The sequence below is a fragment of the Protopterus annectens genome, chromosome 10.part0, assembly GCF_019279795.1.
Source record: "Protopterus annectens isolate FY-2018-M chromosome 10.part0, PAN1.0, whole genome shotgun sequence".
NCBI lineage: Eukaryota > Metazoa > Chordata > Ceratodontiformes > Protopteridae > Protopterus > Protopterus annectens.
In genome coordinates this window covers 289,274,492-289,295,558 of record NC_056744.1, presented here as the reverse complement: position 1 = coordinate 289,295,558, position 21,067 = coordinate 289,274,492, and positions in this window count along the sequence as shown.

Below are 21,067 nucleotides of genomic sequence, written 5' to 3'. Positions count from 1 at the left end.
TACACATACATGGAAGCACTTGTCGATGTTAAGCACATTCTGTATGTGTGTTTGATGTTTTGTGATTCGGACATATGCTAGTCGAGCATGTGTCCGGATCCCATATATATATATATATATATATATATATATATATATATATACATATATATGGATATATGGATCTACCTGGCTTCGTTGAAATCTCACATCATTGAATCGCAGTTCATTGACACTCAAAATATCGAAATCCCACTTCATCGAAGCAGTGGAACAATGAAGATCTTCCCAGGGTAAGTAACGACTTACCCAAAAAGGAACAACATCCAAACTGCACCATCCCTAATCTACCCAGCTGAGGAGTTATGCCTCTCACCCCAATGTGGGGGCCTGCATCCCCACAATCCCCTAACTATATATACCAACTCAGAGATCACACTACATTTCGGAAAAAGGCAAAGTTCATCATCTTACACAACAGGTTACTTACCCTGGGAAGATCTTCATTGTTCCGCTGCTTCGATGATGTGGGATTTCAATATTTTGAGTGTCGTGTGGGATTTTGACAAAGTCAGGTAGACACATACACACAGATAAATGTACACACACACACACACACACACACACACACACACACACACACACACACACACACACACAACTGAAAAATGATTGGTACTGTTTTATCCATTTGGCTTTTTAATAAATGAGAACAAACATACATTTATCATCACATCTCTCCTTCTCGTACCAAAGTTGAGTCAGTTGATTCATTCACTTCTACTCTCACCATCTTCTCACTGGAAAAACAAATCCTTATAATTCATGGATCTCCATATTTGCTGCAGGGTTCTATTAATCCTATTAATTCCCGATTCTGTGATAAACTCTAGACTAGTTAGATAATGAAGGATAGTCTAGTGGAACTTATATTTACTAGGCTAAAAATTTTGTAAAATACCATGTATTTAATAGAATTATTCTCTTTGGTTTATGACTGCTTTTCATTTTTACTTTTATCATGCCTGAAATATTAGCTTTAACTCTGCAAAAATTATAGGAGGTATAATTATGCAATACTTAGAGCAACTCATGATAATGATTATACTGTTGTATTAAGATATTTTATAGATGGACTTAACTCTGTTATCTTTGAATGTCAGTGGATTAAATAATCCAAGGAAAGGATTTGACTTGGTTAATTAAGGCTCAAGTTATATTCTTTCAAGAAACATGCAGAAATATGCAGCTAATAATGTATGGAATTCCACTGGTTATTTAGTTTTGGCATACTCCTCATTTAAAAGCAAGAGAAGAGGAGTGATGATTTTATGGAAAAATGCTATCCCACCACAGATCATTCATAAATATGATTACCAGGATGGTTTCCTAACTCTCATTCTTATAAAACATAACAAATTATTGACTCTAGTAAATGTGCATGGGTTTCCTGGAGTGGGACAACATTTAGCTAAAAACACATAGACCTTATTCTTAATGAATATAAAGGTACTGTAATAATAGGATGTGACTTCAATTGTTTGTTAGGTGATTCAGATTCTAGTAAAAAAAAAGAAAGCTAAGAATGACTTCAACTGTAAAATTGCTTAAAAACTGAACTGAAAATCTTAACATAAAAGATATATTAGCTCTGAGAAACTTCAGATCATTACTTTTTACTCATTCCTATAAATATGGTACAGAAAATATAATTAATAGAATGCTGGTATCCCAGTTCATAATTTCAAAGATATTCACATTAAGTATCATATCTTGTCCTATTTATGATCTTAATGCTCTTATTCAGAAATGTCATGATTTCTTCAAAAAATGTACCATATTTAACCATACCTGCTTATATAACAAAATCAGATGATTTTAAACCCTGGCTCCTTTCTGAACTGAATCTGCATTTAGAAACAAATAATAATCATGGAGTTAATATGATCTAGGACAATTTAATAGCTTATAGTTTGGCGATATTCTAGTTTGGCATAAGTGGAAAACAAAGGAATGGGAATCAGAACTATTAAAACATAAAATCACAACTTCGAAAGAGACTAAAACTAAATATAAAATAAATGATAGGTCTATAGTAAAAGTAATAGAAAATATACATCAGAGGTACATGGATACATTATCACATAAACAGCCATACTTTTTGAAAAATTAAACTTAGCCTCTTATGCTATGTCACACAAACATATACAAAGTCTAACTAAAAGAGTCAAAATACAATCAAAAAGCAGTAACATCATAGAAATAAAAGATATTAATAACATCAAATTCACACGGGCATTGGAGACATCCTTAATGTTTTCAGATATCATCAAGTATCTCTAAATCAAAAATCTGAAAATGAAGATGTTGTCCTAAATCTTGATCTCATTTTCTCCTCTTTTATAAAGATGCCCTCTGAACTTAAAGAACATTTATACAAGGAGATTACTTCGAAAGAGATCTGAGGCAATAACAAACAATTTAAACTTAATAAAGCCCCAGGTATACATGGACTAATAATAGAAATGTATAAATTATGCCTCTCATCTATTATCTTAATTTTCTATAAAATCCTTAAAAAAGGTCATACACTATTAAATGATGGTCTTTCACATATGGATCCATTACCCATACTAAGGGTACTAAACAGGGCTGTCCTCTTGCTCCTATTTTATTTGCTACATCCATTAAAGTTTTAGCAATTTTAATTCAAAATAATGCAAATATCAAAGGTATAGAAATTATTGAAAGTTATACTTCCAAAATTATGCTATTTGCCGATGATGTATTACTAACACTTCCCAACTCAAGATCAACTCTAGAGGCCTTACATTTTATCATAAAGCTATTTCAGTCATACTCAAGTCTATACGTTAATAATCTAAAATTCAGGTTTAAATTTCTAAACAAAAAAGGAAATTATTAACACACACATACACACACACAGAAAATATCATAGGTAAACAAGTCAAGTCCTTCAAATATTTAAGAATAACTGTAATGAATACTATTGAAGGAATAAGAAATACAAATTATTTATTATTTATTTATTGACATGTGTTAACTGGGAAAGTCCAACTGGGTTCAATGTACCCATTTTCAGTGGTGGCACAAGGAGAAAAGCTCCAAAAAGCGCTTAACAAAAATTACTTAAAAAAATAATACAATAGTTATGGTTAAAAAAAACACAATACGATAAAATTATCAGTGTAATACAATACAATATGGAAATTTGGAATGCTGTACAAAACTAAGTATGAATCCAGACATAACTTGCTTGGAAGCTATACCATACTAAGGACCTTTTTGTAAAAGGCAATTTCTCATTCTAGCATGTAACATGGCTACAAGTCTAAGAAGCTAAGGAACTATGTTTCTCTTTTTTAGATACTCAACCCTGGCTTGTGGAGCACCAAGCAGAAGATTGCCCTGAGTACTAGACAGTCTTCTGTTTGCATAATGTGTCAGTACCAGGCCATGATGAGCAAATGCAGATGCCTACTTCAACAAAGCCATTAGTATAAATAAACATGACCTATCACAAACAGAGTCGCTCAGATTAAACATGCCTTCCATATATTTGGCATGGACATACAGTCCTTTGAAACAGTGTGCAAAGAATGTGCATCAGATGACGAGGTCTACAGTTAACAAAATGTGTTATAATTCCCCTTTCACAAGAATTAACCACAAGAGCTCCCTTCCATACTTCTGATAAAAGGGCACTTTGGAAGATTTTATTAAACAAGATTTCTGAAGGAGTTACAATAGTATATAAAAAAGCACTCCACAAGTAGGCTCTTAGAATTAAATGAGTTAATGTTTTGCTCCTATTACATGAACATTATCAGAATAAAAGACATCCATGTAAAACAAGTTTAAATATGCTAAAACGGTAGATATAACAAGTAGTGTTAATGCTTCAAATTATCATACATTCTCTTTAAAATTGGGGCACCAGACAAAACCTCAGAGTTTAAAAGGATTTATCATGGCAGTTCCCTATGGAGTAAGGACATTTGCCAATCACTCCCCTTTTCCTAGAAGATCCTTTCCAACACATAAAAGTAAGCTTTTTAAAATCTTAAATGAGCAAACATATTTAAATAAAGCATTATTTTCTTCATGACTTTTGATGATATGTAATTATTCATAGGTTCTTTTATTTTCTCTTTTCCCCATTTTTCCAATATAAAACCAGGGAATGCAGAACTAAAGGTTATGTAGACAACCACAGTGGTGTGCAGGTATAGCTGCCTTGGCAAGGAATAACTCTGAGATGGTTCAGAATAACCATGTGTGGTCCATCAAAAATGTAATATCATTGGCTGCCTGTACAACACTTGCTAATACAGCCAGTTCAATAGCTTAAATATAAAAGAGGATATGGGAAACCTGAAACAATTGTTCTTATGCAAACCACCATCCAAGGAATGATGTAAGACCATAAATAATGTGTGGTCAAATAGCGTTCCTGTATTGGTTGTGTTAGACGAAGGTTTTCTCATGATGGGTGTATAAAGATTTAGTCTACCTAACAAGATAAAATCAATGATTTATTCCAATAAGTTGTTGGGGTCAGCATGTTCAAGAAACATATCTTTCAGAGAATACATTCCTTAATAAACTTTTCATCCTCAGATACATTTCTGGAAAGACAGATAAATCGTCCCTTCACAATACCCATTTTTGTTTAAAATAATGATAACAACAAAAATGTAAGTAGATGTTGGAAAAAGTTACCCTTGCTGTATATTGTAGACTCATAATGACTGTTAGCCAGATTTTTGTATAAACATACATCAAGGAAAGAAATATCCACTTGTTGAATGTTAAAAGAAAATTCCAGAAAGGAAGTAATAGAACGAAAGTATTGAAAAATTAGTTAAATATATCCAAGTCACAATTACAAACAATAGCAAGCATTTTGTGAATTGTCAAGTATCCCCGAAATCAGGATCATGAAACCAGACTAGGAAGAAGGGTTTGTTTTGATGAGCAAAACTGATTGCATTGGGATGATGCAAAAATCTCATTTTGAGTGACAATGTTTTTCAGGTAGTGAGTATAAATGAAGTCTGTCACTCATACCAGTTGATTATGCTCTCCTAGACCCTTCATCTGTAACATGGATTTCCCACAGGTTGTTGAAAAAGTGGAAGCAGAATGAGGAACTTTACAGCAACAGACTGAAAATCTTGGTAAGTGATTTACTAAATTTAAATGCGTACAGTTAGGCAATATATTTTTAAGTATGTATTAAACAAGATACTATGCCTAAGGGCTTTTAATACTGTAAATTTCCTAATGGGATGGTGCAGGATTCACCATTACATAATGCACTGTGTACATTTTCCAGATGGGTTATATGGAATATCTTAGTATTTTAATTAAGTATAATAATGCTAACTTTATGAAATAATATTTGAAATGCAAAATCACACTAAGTCTTTCCTCTTTTCTGCAACAAAGTTAGATGAGTACAATGAGGATGTTTTAAGTTGCAAAAACATATTGATTCTGTACATTCCCAGAAAATTAAAAACAATTAAAAGGGGCAAAAATGAGTATGCAGCAGTGAATGTATTTTCTGTTGCAAACAATGTTAAGACCTCTGTGATTGGCCGAGTTACCACACCTGTTGCTTCGCACCAAGATCCATATGAAACTGGTGATATCAGATTTCTTGGGGGGCCCTATGTGTTTTTTAATGGAACCACCTCTGAAGAGTTCAGAGCGACTTCCCAACAAGACAGGGTCCATCAAAACATCAATGTTTGGAACAGAATCAATGGCAAGCATGCAGCAGAAGAGGTCCCAGGAATTGATTATTTTTTTCTGCATATTAGCTGCTGATATTCCTTTGCCTTTTGACAACCAGGATTTAAATTTGGCCTTCCATATATATTTAACTTCAACAGTATCACCACTACTGGGGTTGATAAAAATAGTTATTAAAAAAAGGTTTCACTTTTATTCATGTGCAATGCCTCAGTGTGGTTGATAATATAATTGAATTGAAAATCTTTCTATACAACCTCAATATAGTTTGGTTAATGGATGAGACTATTCAGTTCAACTTACACTAGGTATCTGGCATACATCTTATTGGAGTCATCATTTGCAACCACCTTTGGCTGCTCTGGAAAGATTTTGTATGAATGACATTCAAGCATTAGCATCCACGTCATTGGAATATACATATTACAATTTAACCCTTAAAGAACAGAAAGCATTAAGTGAATTGTCTTGTAACCCTGAGATCAGAATAATAAAACCTGATAAGAGAGAGAGAGAGATTGTTTTGATGGAGAAAAAATAATTACATTGGGAAGATTCAAAAATTTCATTTTGAATTACAATGTTTATCAGGTAGTGAGTACAAATGGAATTCATCCTTCATAAAAACATATGGATATGGTCCTTTATGATTAATTCTTTGATGGTGACATGAATATAATTTTTTGACTGTGAAGAAATCACACATTCCTATAACTTTTGGTATATCCAAATTTCCAAAGAACAGACTTAATCCCGCATTGAGACCCATTATATCGAGTGTGATGCCAAGATGGAACCATTAGCTAATTTTGTTGAACAAAAACTGAAACTTTTCATCACAATTTTTTCAACTATCCTAAAAGACTCTTGAGACTTCCTTAGTAAAATCAGGGAGTTATAATATGACCTGAGTGATATTTTATCACAGTAGATATCAAGGACTTGTTTGCCATTATTCTACAATCTACTAGACTTGAATGCTTTCATGACATTGTTTCAAGTAATACACCAAATGTCTCTATAGGACATCAGCACTATTTATATTATGATGGACTTGGGGGCTAAGCAACAACTTTTTTTAATTTTGAGAATTAGTATTTTAAGCAATCCTATGGAGTGACAATGGAGGAAGCCTGTGCCCTAATCTTTGCCAAACTGGTTTTATGCCTCTGGGAATACTTGCTTCTAAGGAGCACTGAGTTATGGCTCTTCATTTGATTATGTCATTGATTCCTTGATGATATATTTATTATTTGGAGTGACAACTTGGATGCATTTAACCATTTTTTTTCAATACCTTGGTTCTACTACTTACTTTCTGGAATTCCCTTTCAACGTTCAAAATGTGGTTATTTCTTTTCTTCATGTACATTTATACAAGAATTTCACTAACAACCATTATGAGTCTACCATATACAGGAAGGGCACTTTTTTCCAACAACTGCTTACATGTTTCATATTACTCATTCTTTCAAACAAAAAAAGGTATTGTGATGGGGCAATTTATCCATCCTTTCAGAAATGTATCTGAGGATGAAATTTTTATTAAGGAATGCATTTTGCTTAAGAATATGCTTTTGATTATGCTTACCCCAGCAACTTATTGGAAAAAAATTATTGATTTTATCCAGTCAGATAGACTGGATCATTTTGCACCCTTCTTGAGAAAATCTTCATACAGCACCCCTAGGGCAGAAATTCCATTTGACCACATGTTATCTATGGTCTTGCCTCATTCCTTGGATACTAGTGGCTTACGCTATATTGTTAAGAACAAATGGGTCAGGGTTTCTGGTATTCTTCCTGGTCTTAATACACTTTGCAGTATACCATCTTTTGTATGCAAGTCATTGATCAATATTGGCAATGCTCTGGTGCATAGGATGCCCACTCCATCTATCTATTGCCATACGAGCAAGTGGTTTGCATGTAGCCAGTGTTGCTACACCTTTTGGGGACCAAACGGTTATTTTGAACCATCTCAGGGTTATTCCTTGAGATGACAGATATACCACTGGGGTTGTCTATGTGGCCCTTAGTTCTGCATGTCATTATTTTTATATTAGAAAAATGGAGATTAGATTAAATAAATGAATCTATGAACATTTATATTCCATCAACAATTAAGATGAAAATGATGCTTTATTTAACCGTTCTTCTTCTTGTAAAGATTTAAAAAGTTTACTTTTTTGTACTAATTACCTGGCTTGAATGAATTTGTTTGTCTTGTCCCAATTTTAAAAAGAAGGTCTGTTAAGTTGAAGCATTAACACTTCCTGTCACACCTACCCTTTTAGCATATTTAAGCTTGCTTTACAGGATGGCTTTTATTCTGATGAAGTACTTGTAATAGGAATGAAAGTGCTAAATCATTAAATTCTGTCAAATACTTTTTGTGGAGCATTCCTTTTTTGTTTATTTGTTTTTCTTTCTGGAATATTTGACCTAGTCTTTGGTCCATGTGTGCTAGTTACAAGAGTTTGCCTAAGTCAGTAAAGTAATTCACCTGACAAGCTATTATGACCTATACAGCTTGAAGTATTAACTTTAACAAAGCTCTCCTTTATGTAGCCATAAGTGATAAAGGGTTATATTCTGGTTTAGAAAATGGGTAGAACTTAATAATGTCATCCTGCTGGAGAATGTACATTCACCAACAGATTATTAGAGTACAAGGAGAACCAAATAAGATGTCCAAAGCTTTTCGACATTTTAAGTTACCATCATTTATTTGATTACAGTAAGATATCTCATGTCCACACAGTCAAAAAAGTGTCTGAAGTTGCTAAACACATTTGTGTGCATGCTTTTGAGTGTGTGTGTGTATGTGTGTGTGTGTGTGTGTGTGTGTGTATGTGTGTGTGTGTGTGTGTGTGTCTGTGTGTGTCTGTGTGTGTGTGTGTGTGCCTGTTTCTGTGTATGTATGTGTGAGACTGTCTGTGCTTTTTAATTTCTCCAAGTCTTTTGGGTTTCTAATACCATGACAGGAATAGACTCCATTACTAAGTCAAAGTATGATGAAAGTTCATGTCTGTGCCTCTGTGTGCATGTCTGTGTGTAGCTATGTGCGCAAACACACACAAAGTGAGTGTGTGTGCATGTGTACATTTCTGTAGATATATGTGTGAGTTTGTGCCTCTGCATATGCATGCATTTGTGTGTGTGTGTGTGTGTGTGTGTGTGTGTGTGTGTGTGTGTGTGTGTGTGTGTGTGTGTGTGTGTGCATGTGTGTGTGTGTGTGAGTGTCTACATGTGCTGGTTGTGTGTTTGTGTGTGTGTGTGTGTGTGTGTGTGTGTGTGTGTGTGTGTGTGTCTACATCTGAATGTCTGTGTATGTGTGAGAAGCTGTCTCTCTGCCTCTATATCTATATGTGTGCGTATGAGTGTATATGTGCATGTGGCATGTGTATATAAATACATATATGTGTGTGTGTGTGTGTGTGTGTGTGTGTGTGTGTGTGTGTGTGTGTGTGTGTGTGTGTGTGTGTGCGCGTGTGTGTGTATGTGTGTGTAACAACTAAGTGCATGTATGTTTCGTTATGTGTAGACATTACTAAATAGTTAAGTAAAGTATATTTTAGATGTAAAATACATCGTGAAACAATAATTACGTATCCTACAGCAACTTTGAAACATTAGGAAAGAGCTATTTTACATAAAAATGTAACTAAAAATGCATATACTACTAATAAAGGAAATACAGCAACAGTTTAACAGATAGCCCATTTTCTAAGCACAATAATTCCCAATAGGGTACCTAAGATGGGCATTACAAGGAAATAACTGAGGATGTGGATACTCTTTACCAGATAACAACTTTGGGCTGTCCGTTACTTCCCTGTAACACCCGTCCTTATTAGCATTATTGCTTGCTTGCTTAAAAGAACTTTTAATTGCTTGAAGTGGTACTCATATTTGGAAATTCTTCTTATTATTATTTTGGCTTTTCCCAATTAGGGGTCATCACAGCAGAACTCTGGTCCACTAATGATTGGCAGTAGATTTATTTTTTTTACTGTGCCAAGGTGCCAGCCAACTCTCAACCTTCAACGAAGGCATGCCCATTCATGCATGTCTTTCGAACGCCACTTGACTGTGGGGAGGACATGCAGACAACTCTAAAAATTCTGTGAGATCACTAACCACTATAACATTTTTACACATAACAGAACAAAACTTCTCTGGATAGTCTTTCTTGCTTTCTTACAGTAACTATACAAAGATGTATATCTATGTTGTGCCTTTCCAGCTAAGTTTAATTCATAATGATATATGTCTATTTTACTATCACTCAGCTGTTCTTGTTCCTTTATGTGTGGTAGTTTTGAGGAGTAGTCCAAATACCTTGTTTGTATAATAAGTCCATGTACTGCATATTTCTATGATGAAGCCTTCTTCAGACTTAACCTCTTGAATGGCATATGCTATGACTCAAGTGTAAGAGGCTCTCCTAGAGAGGAGACCCTCCAGGTGTTGGACTTTGTGGACTTGAGTCTAAGGAACGGGCTGCAGATTTCTTTATTGCTTTATATGATATGGAGCAGATGTTATTTTAGGCTACTATGAGACAAAATATGGGAGGGACGTTCATAACAGTAGTGAAAACACTGCAAGATGAAATGGTGCTATGGGTAGCAGAAATGTGCCAGAATTCTGGAACTGCCCAGTCTGATATTTGAATGGGAAATGGACCAGGCAAAGCTAGCTGCTGTTGCAATTTTCTTTTTACTTGTTAACGAAGTTGTGAAAAACAGGGTCACGTGTGCAATTCATGAAGCCTGCACCAGGTGCAGGCATAGCGTCGGCGACCTAACACCAAATATGGCCTCTGAGCAATTCAGGTACGAGCTGTTTCCACGTGCACTACCTGCATACACCACGCCCACACAGCTCCCAGCACATGTATTCTAATCACCCTATGTGCAGCAATGTAGCATGCAAATGAAGGTATATAGCAATTCAGAAAGTGGTGCAGGCATAGTGTAAGCATGCAGAAATGTAAACCAAAACATATGGTTTACATTTTTCAAACATAAAATTGGAGCCATGACAGTGGACCAAACTCATGTATTATACTGTTAATATATGCCAATGGCTAAATATATAGCCATTGGCATAAAACAACATGCACAAAATATGAAAAGAACATTTAATATTATGCCCACACTAATGCGAAGTTAAAGCGCAGGGCATTGGTGTACAAAGGGGATGGCAAGGAATATACAAAAATATTGAATAAAACTTCAATGAAACACATATCACAATTTCCCCATAATAGTCAATGGCAGGCATGCTACACCATACTCATGGTGAAAGGGTTGCTAAAGGGCAGTGACAGTGCTATGCGCAGTAGCTAGGAATTAGTAGGCAATGCCATGCAAATGAAAGGACTAATACTGAATCACAGATTTCCCGCTGGTGTAAGGATGCACAAAACAACATAGCGTTATAACACCGAGGTGAGCCTTTGAGATAAAAATGACATCAAGAGAGGGATGTGTCGCCATTGCTGTAAGCACACTGGAGCATTGCTAAACTGGTCTGCCCCTAGCTAGGCAAAGCTGCAGGATAGGGGTGTGTCAAACTGTTCACAGCTATGCTTAGTGAGTACACAAGGTAACCGAGTATGCATGTGAACGGAGATGAAAATGTGCATAAACCCGGTAAATGGGTATGCGTATCGGGCATTGCAGCTGAAACAAGAAGGATATAGGAAGGAAATAAGGAGATGCTGCAGCAGTGAAATGTGAGTACAAATGGCTAATTAACACCTAGGGCCCTACAGTGGGCCATTGACAACAGCAAGAAAGGCTGCAAACAGCTACCTGCAGAACAGGGAAGGGGAGGGGCTGTACTGCAAGGAAAACAGCAAGGTGTCAAAGCAGAACAAAGGCAATATGCAGTTATATCAGCTACAAGGCACAATTTACCATGGCTGGGTAGGGAATGTACAAAACAAGAAAGACGGCAGGTGTATGCATGCCAGATAATGGGAGGGGATCCAGGTCTAAAAGTAATTTAAAGGGCAACAGAGTAATCAAGGCAAGCAAGTAGATCTCCATTGTAAAGGCCCTACACTTGCAATACTCATTGCAAAATCCATAATTAAGATGCGCAGCAGCTGGAATAGTTCATACACACCCACATACATCAGCAGCATCCATAGCACAATACTATAACATTTGAAAGGACCTCACATGTGTGTATTCCCATACACTCTGCACCAGTGGTGTATACAGATGGGGAACTTTTATTATGTACATGTTAGGGGCTGCCATAGCTTTGATCAATCAGCATGTGTTGGAGACTGAAGGTGGTGTTGAGGATGATGCACATGACCACCACCGCACAAGAGGAGGAGGAGAGTGTTCAGACCCAGGCTGAACTACCAGGGGCAACATGATCTGCAAATACTAGAGTGTTACAGGGTGGACATGGACACCCTACAGCATCTTGTAGAGCTGTGCCGGCCACACCTCACAGCCAGAAAAAACAGAGGGGAACCCATCCCAGTGGATACGGAGGTATGAGTAAGCCAGAGAATACTAGCTACAGGTACCTTGCAAAGACCAACAGGGGATATCATGGGGATCTCACAGGCATCAGCATCCAGGGTACTATACCAGTTCCTGGATGCCATGTTACCACATGCCAATGAATACATATGCTACCCCCGAATGCAGGAGGAGTTGGCAAGCAATATGCGTCTCTTCCACCATGTGGCAGAATACCCTGAGGTACTGGGTGCAATAGACTGCATGCACATACACATCAAGTCAACACCCGGTGAGCAGGGAAGGGGCTACATAAACCGCAAGGGATACCCCTCCCTCAACTGAGAGGTTGTGTGCAATGCCCAGGAGATTATCATGGATGTGTGTGCTGGCAGCCCTCGAAGCTATCATGACTTCCATATCTGGCATGCCTCACAGCTGTATTGGTTATTTGCCAGGGGGGACATCCCAAATGGCCACCAGGTGGGGGATGCTGGCTATGCACTGGAACCATGGATGATGACTCCCATCAGAAATATACACACACTCATGCAGGAATGCCATAATGAGGCACACGCACAAACCAGAATCATCATAGAGCGTGTGTTTGGGATGCTTAAATCATGGTTCTTTTGCTTGGACATATCTGGTGGAGCCTTGCATTACTCTCCAAGCACTATGCCTACATCTTCATAGTGTGTGCCATGCTACACAATATGGTGCTGGGGAAGCAGCTGCAGCAGGGACAGAATGGTGTAGTCCCTCACAGCCCACGACCATAGCCAAGGGCCCCACAGGCACAGAGGTACTCAGACCACGAACATCCTGAGCCAGCCCCAGTAGGCAGATGGAGGCATGCCCAGTATGTCCATGCCTTGGCAAAGAGGGAATGTATAGCACACACACTGACAGTGTAGGCACCTAGGGACTGACACCCTTCTTCACCTGCGCACACAGTAAAAATGGATGGCACACACACAAGACTACCTGTACATTGTCATGTATAGGCAGTCTACTGTGTGCATCCAACACAGGCAACTCTCAACTATTGCACACACAACAGCCAGTGGCACAAGGTAAGCAAACACCTGAACAGTAAAGTAAGCTATCAGCATATGCAGATACTGTATGTATAGATTCATAGGTAGGTACTGGGCCTACTGCCAGAGGCCATTCATAAGCCCAGTCAAACTGTGTCAGCATTTGCCACCCCATTGAGTCATTAACCATCCCTCTGTGGAGCAGAGACAATGGCGGGATCCCTGGGGTGCATCTACCATTCACCATCCACCCTTCAAGGTTTCTCTTGCAGAGTGTTAGTGAGGGGCTCTGTAAAATGTAGATAAAGATGTTGTTCCAAAGTATGGGTAGTGTCTGTGACAGGAAGCTGTTCCTCCAGCATCTTCCAGTTATTGTTGTGGCAAGGTCAGCTCACTACAGTGTGTGGCTCACTGTGACAAGGATTTTCATAGGTGGATCATATCCATCAAGCCAGAGTTCGACATGGCTGTGTTGATCATCGGAGATCATCTGTGGGTAAAGGGGATGCCACTGAGTAAAGCAGGAGTGTATCCAGTCTGGCTTCATAGGACATATGTTGGAGGATGGTATTCCCCATGTTGAGGTAAATTCGCAGTCCCCCCAGCTGTTGGATGTGTAGTCTGAGGTACATCCTGCATGGATTATTATACCCTATGATGGGACTGATGAGTGATGAGTATAGGGGCACTATAACCCCAGTATGTCTAGATGGGAATCCTTTAGTAGTCAGATGGCCTATATAGAAGGATGTCCTAACTACTGTGGAGTTATGATTGCCACAGGTTATATCACTATCTACCTTAGTCCCCAGATACCCCATTACCTTGTCTGTATTAAAGAGGCTGCTACCCATGTGTTAATATGTGGGTGCCATTTCCACTATGGAATGACCATGCAGTTAGTGGCACTTGGCTGGAGGCCATGTCAGTGGCACCCTGTGACGTTCTCTGTGAGGCCCCCTGAGGGATGTCCGTGTCAGCTGGACTATCAGTCATGGCTCCCAGTTTGCAGTCATTGCCAAACATGTTATGCCATAGTTCACCTGAGTTTTCCTGTACATCTGAGATGTATATGCCAAACAGTAGGGATCCAAGGACTGAGTCCTGTGGGACACCAGTCATGACTGTTCAAGAGTTGGACCTAAGGACCGCTAGTTGTACCATGTGGGTTGTGTGTGTAAGCCTGTTGGCAACCCAACCTGTGATGTATGGGTGAATGTACAGGTTGGTGTGTTTATCAATAATACCCGAGTGGGGCATGGTGTCAAAAGCCTTGGTGAGGTCCAGGTAGTATGTGTGAACCACCTCCCCTCTCATCTAACATCTTGGTGACTGTATGTAAGACGTAAAACAGGTTCGGTAGGCATGAACTGTAGTCAACCAAGCTGACTTGGGTCACGTGTCCAACAGTTACCAATGTCATTGTTAATGAGTGCCATGAGGATGCGAACCATGTCATTGCAGACCAGACTAGTCAGGCTTATGAGGTGGTAGTTACCATGGTCAGTTGTGATTTCCCCGTGATGGAGTGGAATAACCATTGCCACGCACCATTGTATGGGCATGTAGCCTGTGGAGAGGCTAAGGTAGAAATGCATAATTAGGTGGGGGCAGGTTGTCATGTACAGTTTGCAAGATGCAGTCCGGGTCAACATCTGCCTCCACTGATGCTGTGTTCTGCTGTTAGAGAGGGCCATTTCCAAGTGTGTGTCTCTGATGGTTGGGATACTGTACCTTACGGGTAGTGGTGGGCTCTTTAGGGGGTTAAGTATGCACTGCATGAATCTGCAAGGATGTTGGTGATATCAGTAGGGTCAGCATATTTTGTGCTATATTTCACTGGCACAGTGCAAATCTGTGTGTCACCGCGTAGATCCTTGACATAGTCAAAGAAGGCTTTGTAGTTATCTTTTGAATCCATGCGTATTCTAATGCTGATGTTAGCCTTGGATGATGTCATGAGGGACCTATGTATCATACTAATAGTGATCATGGATGTCAGTCCTTCATGGCATTTTCTGCATGACTGGAACACTGCCTGTTTATTGCAGAGGTCCACCAGATCGGTGTCCTTGTGTAGGAGGAGTGAATCTTGGTATACCAGTGATGGCACGATCCATACATCTCTGTAGGTGCCTATAGAATGCTTTTTAAATCTGTCTGTATCTGGAGCAGTGTTTTCCATTGGCATGGGGGCTGTGAAACCCCCCACCCCTGTCAATAGTAGTGTAAATGTAGCTGTAGGAAAGGTATATACTGTGGTATCCTTGGGTGGGGGAGATGCTAGGGTGTGGAAACACTGAATAATTCATGGTCAGATCTAACCAGTGACTGGTAAACCTCCACTGTGGTGCACCTGTTGCCCATGTTGGTGATGACCACATCTAGTAGCTTCCACCCCAGGTTAGGGAGGTTACCACCTGATACAGGGCATATGAGGTGATACATTCGAGGAAGCACTGGTCCTGGAAGTGAGTAGCGGAGTACGTGTCCCAGTTAATGGTATGGTAGTTGACATTGACCAATGCCAGAGTGTGTGTTAGGACTGTTGTGTTTGCCACTGTCTCCAGGTAGGTGGAGTGGAGGTCCTGGGTCTTGGAGGGTGATCCATAGCAGGCCACATTCAACATAGTTTTTGGGGCTGATGTTAGCTGCACATGGATGATCACAGAGGTATCATGCTGCCCCACTAACCTGGAGGTGTAGGTATCCCTGATGAATATGGATACAGCCCCTCCATGTCTGTCAGTCCATGTTCCGTGGCTGAAATGTGTGGTATGGATTGTAGTCTGGTAGTGCTGGTGTGCTATCAGGAGACTTAAGACAGATTGCAGTTAATGCACAGATGTTGATGTCCATCCTGAGGAGTGCTGTGAGTGCATGCATGTTGTGATCACAACCCCTGGTGTTGAGTAGCATAAACCACATTGAATCTGCTATTGTGCTGTTTACGGAGCTAGTATTCACCTTCGGGACTCTCCTAAATAAGGCAGCATGGGGTTGCCAATAGCCTTGGCCAGTATTCCAAAGTGTAAGGCAGACACATAGGCCGGTATGGTATCATTGCATGCATGTTCCCCATCTGTGCTTGATTGTCATTTCCCCTGTAGGTAACCTAGTGGTAAGCAATAGAAAGCCTTAACCTTATATAAGTCTTCTAGCTTCCAAGATAGGCATTTGGAGTGACTAAGTATCAGTGTTCTGTATGTCCGTGCTGTACTCAACTGTTCCCTGACTACATGGTGTGTTCACACTGTATACTGTTATCTGAAGGTCTGTTTATGTTTAGACACATGCATCATCTGTAATCAACTAACAGGATGTGATGTGCTTCTCACAGGAGGTTCGCTGCCAAGGGTAGCTACACTGTTTCTGTAATAGCCAGTACTGTCATGTCCATAACACAAATAATTACATGTGAGCATCACTGTCTATAACAACTTCATAGGCAATACGTAAACTAAAGACAGTACTTGGTACTTGTAGTACTGACTGCTCATGCAGGCATGTCCACTAGTTAGCTACTGATGTCTCCTAATGTAAGCTTTGTGTATATAGCCATCCTGAGAGAATGTAATGTCTATGCCATGTACACTGCCAGGCCCACCTAACACCACACCCCACACATTGTCTGGGATGCAGCTACAGGGGTAAGCTGGATGGCAGCCCAGTCTACAGCCATGACTGGACTGGACAGTCATGAGGTGTAGGTTAACACTTGCAGCTCATCAACACAACCAACACATACACTTACCAGAACACAGTAAGGACACCCACACACACTACCAGTAATCACACACATTCACAGATGCATCTAAGTATCTGTCCGAACAAGTGACCCCACCAAGCAGGAAATGACAGACACCGATATACACAAACTGTATGGCATAGTATGCATAATTGTGCCACACCTCTGAACACGTGACTGGAAACATGCCCATCAGTACTCATTTGTGAGTGAAAACCCTAGCACTGTTACACACTGACGTATACAAGGGCATACATACTGTCAGCTGCCTGTCTGACATGATTAGCCACATACTCATACACTCAGACCACCTACTGATATATACACATGGCTGTGGCATATCCCATGTTGTTGTGCAGGACCTGTGATGCGGTAGCCTGGACAGCATGGAAAAACATGTAGGACCTGTCAGGTCTTGTAGGCCATGCAGGTATGTCCCATGGCGTGGGTAGCATTCTGCCACTGGCCAGAATGATATTGCAGTACAGGGACAAATGGATTGTATTCCACAATTGTGTAGTGTAGTGGTGAATGTCACAAGGTATCCATTATCTGTCATTCTGGGATAATATGGTTGACAGACCATGATGCTTTGCCAGACATGGCCTGCACCTGTCACCCCTGGGAATCTGGATACAATCTAGGGCTCATGCATCCCCTATAGTGCCTTCATCATGCACATTTCAGGTCAGGGTCCACTGCTGTTACAGGGACAACCAAGCAATACATTGCGGGTCTCGCTACCCAATGATATATGTCAGAAACACTATACGGACACACATATGTCAATCCCTAACATGGAGAACATATCTGTGCAGTGGCTGAGACATGTTTCAATGCTCCAGAGAGCACACCTGCATGACCATGTAATAACACATACCTCACCTCTTGCCCATTATCCTTTATTGTAACACATGGGCTGCAAGTGTGCCCATATTCCTGAAGGATATGTACACCCCCACGCTAATTGCATTTGCATAACATCAGATGCATTATGCTGAGCAACTACCTTTGTGCCACAGTGGAATTCAAAAAGCACCTTGAGGCACATCACCCACCAGGCTGTGGACTTCCCAACTGCCATAATGTGCTGTAATGGGGAAGAATAGGTCTGAGATAGAACCATACTATTGGCTACTCTCAGCTATTCCACTACAAACTGTGAAGACTCTTCATGTACCAACACCTGCGCTCAATGCATGTTGAATTCCATCGATCCCACTGACCTGGATCAATGTAGTCACACAAATAGGGCTAACAGTATGCTACACATAGTTAGTCTCCAATGCCAATGTGTTGTTCCTTAAGAGCAGAGCGGTGAGTGCCATGGCACCCATGCAGATGAACAATCCATGTGCAAATGCTGAATACTACACAAATGAAATCTAAGCAGTCACATATGTGCAGTGATTGTGCCATTGAAACAGAACCAGGAGTCAACCCAACACAACTGTACCACAGAAGGTAGTAACTGTTGCAAGAGCAAACACACATGAGTGTAGGTGATCCCTGTTCATCCTCAGTAAGATGCAGATACACCATATGAAACCATGCAAAGCTAACATGAAACCAATCTGCCACATATTATGAGGCCAAGCATAGAGCATTCTATAGCTATGTCTTTAATCGGAATGGCAACGGCAAGCCCTGCCATGCTGCACAGCATTATGGCATGGGAAGTACTGCACTTACAGAAATTGCACCCACCCATCCTGATAGAGCCTTGCAGAACCTAAACCCACTCCCACCCCCCACCCCCAACAGGTACGTTTAGTAATATATCCATGTACATTATAGGGCCCCTGTACTAATGACTATGCAGGTACAGGCTGCACTCTCTAATGTCATACATACAGCTTTCATGGGACCTGTCAATATCCCAGGGTGTATCATACACGGATGTAAGAACATTCAGCTATCCTCATACTCATCATGTTCAATCATAGCTCCATATCAGGCTGTGTACACACAGATTGGTGCACAACAACAGTTATCACACCCCACAAAGGGGGAGACACCATTAATAATGGGACATAGTACACAACTACCCTGCTAAGTCTGGTCTGTATGGCCATGAACCATGGTCAATGTAATTGATGTACCCGGTACAGATGTAGATGACAGTACAGTTGATTCACACTGCATATAATGACCTTGCCAGGTCGTACGATACCATCACCCATACTGTGTTCCAGCTACACTCAGTAAACTAGGTTCATAGGTTCATAGGTTTGTAGGTAGGTATTAAGCTATCGGCCCAAGTGCCTATGTAAGCCTAGCCAACAAGGTTCCCTGCCTTATGCCACCCAAGAAAGTTATTTTCCTGTGCCACTGTCGAGCCGAGACACAGAAGTGATCCCTGGAATTTCCCATTCAATCATCAAGATTATTCTTGAAGAGTGCTAATGAAGAACTTTGCTTGACATAGATGGGTCACCTGTTCCAGAGTATGGGAAGTCTTTGGGACAGGAATCTATCTCTCCAGCATGTCCTGTTTATTGTGGTGACAAGGTTTAGGTCCCTATATTATGAAACTCATAGGTATTGGGATTTCTTTAGGTGTGGCATGTCAAACAGCTCAGGGTTTGACATAGCTTCATATGTTAGGCAGAGATCACCTCGGAGTAGGCAATATGCTATGGAGTAAAGCTGGAGTTGTTTGAGGCGGTCAGTGTAAGGAATTTGTTTGAGGCCAGTAATCCTCTTTGTGAGGTACTTCTGTGGCCTTTCCAGCTGCTGCAGATGTCTTGTGAGGTACATTCCAAAAGGGGCATAGTACTCTATAATGGGTCTAATGAGTGTCAAGTAGAGGGGAACAATGACCTCTTTTTACTTGGATGGGAACCCTTTTTGAGGTGTGCCACATAGAAGGACTTCCTGACTACTCTGGTAATGAGACTTTCAAAGGAGAGACTAATGTCCCCCTGGGTCCCAGGGTCTCTTATCACACATTCGGTGTTAAGTAGATTGCTGCCTATGTGGTAGTTCATGGGTACATAGTTTTTACCAAAGGGGATGACACTGCACTTTTTGGCACTGAGCTTGAGGCCATGGCTCTGACACCAGGTATCTGTCTCAGCAAGGCCCTTCTGGAGGATGTCCACATCATTTGGGGACTTGACTATGGCCCCTAGTTTGCAGTCATCTGCAACCTTTGTTAGCCAGAGGCCTTCTGTGTGAGCCTGTAGTTCAAAGAAGTTGATACCAAACAGGAGAGGTCCCAGGATGGAACCCTGTGGTACTCCACTTGTCACTGCTGTGAGGTTAGATTTGGAGTCTGCAACTATTACAGTGTGGGTTCTGTCAGTGAGTCAGCTGGCAACCCATCTTGTGATGTAGGTATGTATACCTAGTTTTGTGAGGTTAGCTATAATTCCAGAATGGGGGATGGTGTTGAAAGCCTTGGCAAGGTCAAGATAGGCTGTGGTTCACCTTACCCTCATCTACGGCTTTGGTGACTGCCTCAAAGAAGTCGATCAGGTTCAGGAGGCATGATATGCCTTTCATAAACCCAAACTGGGTGGGACCCAGAGTTTGGAGGTTACCAATGTCTTTGTTTATGAGTTCCATGATGATGCATTCCATGGCCTTGCAGACCAGGCTCATCAGGCTAATAGGCCAAGAGTTCCCAGGATCAGTGGTGGCTCCCCCTTTGTGGAGTGGGATAACTGTTGCTGTGTGCCATTCAGTGGGCACAAAGCCTGATGCAAGGCCATTATTGAACAAGGTGCTTAAGTGGTGAGCCAGTTCGTTCTGAAGTTCATGTACAACGCAGCCTGGGATGTTGTCTGGTCCCATGGATGCTGTGTTTTTGGCTTTAGAGAGTGCAGCTTTAACCTGCATAGTTGTGATTACAGGGACTCTGCATTCTCCTTGTATTGATATGGGCCCTTTATGGGGTGAGGGGGGGGGTTAAAGTTAGCACTGAATCTATCTGCCAGGATGTTGGCAATATCAGTTGGTTCTGTAATTTCCGTGCCTTTCTGCTGCAACTCAGAGCAGATCTGAGTTTTGCCATCGGAATT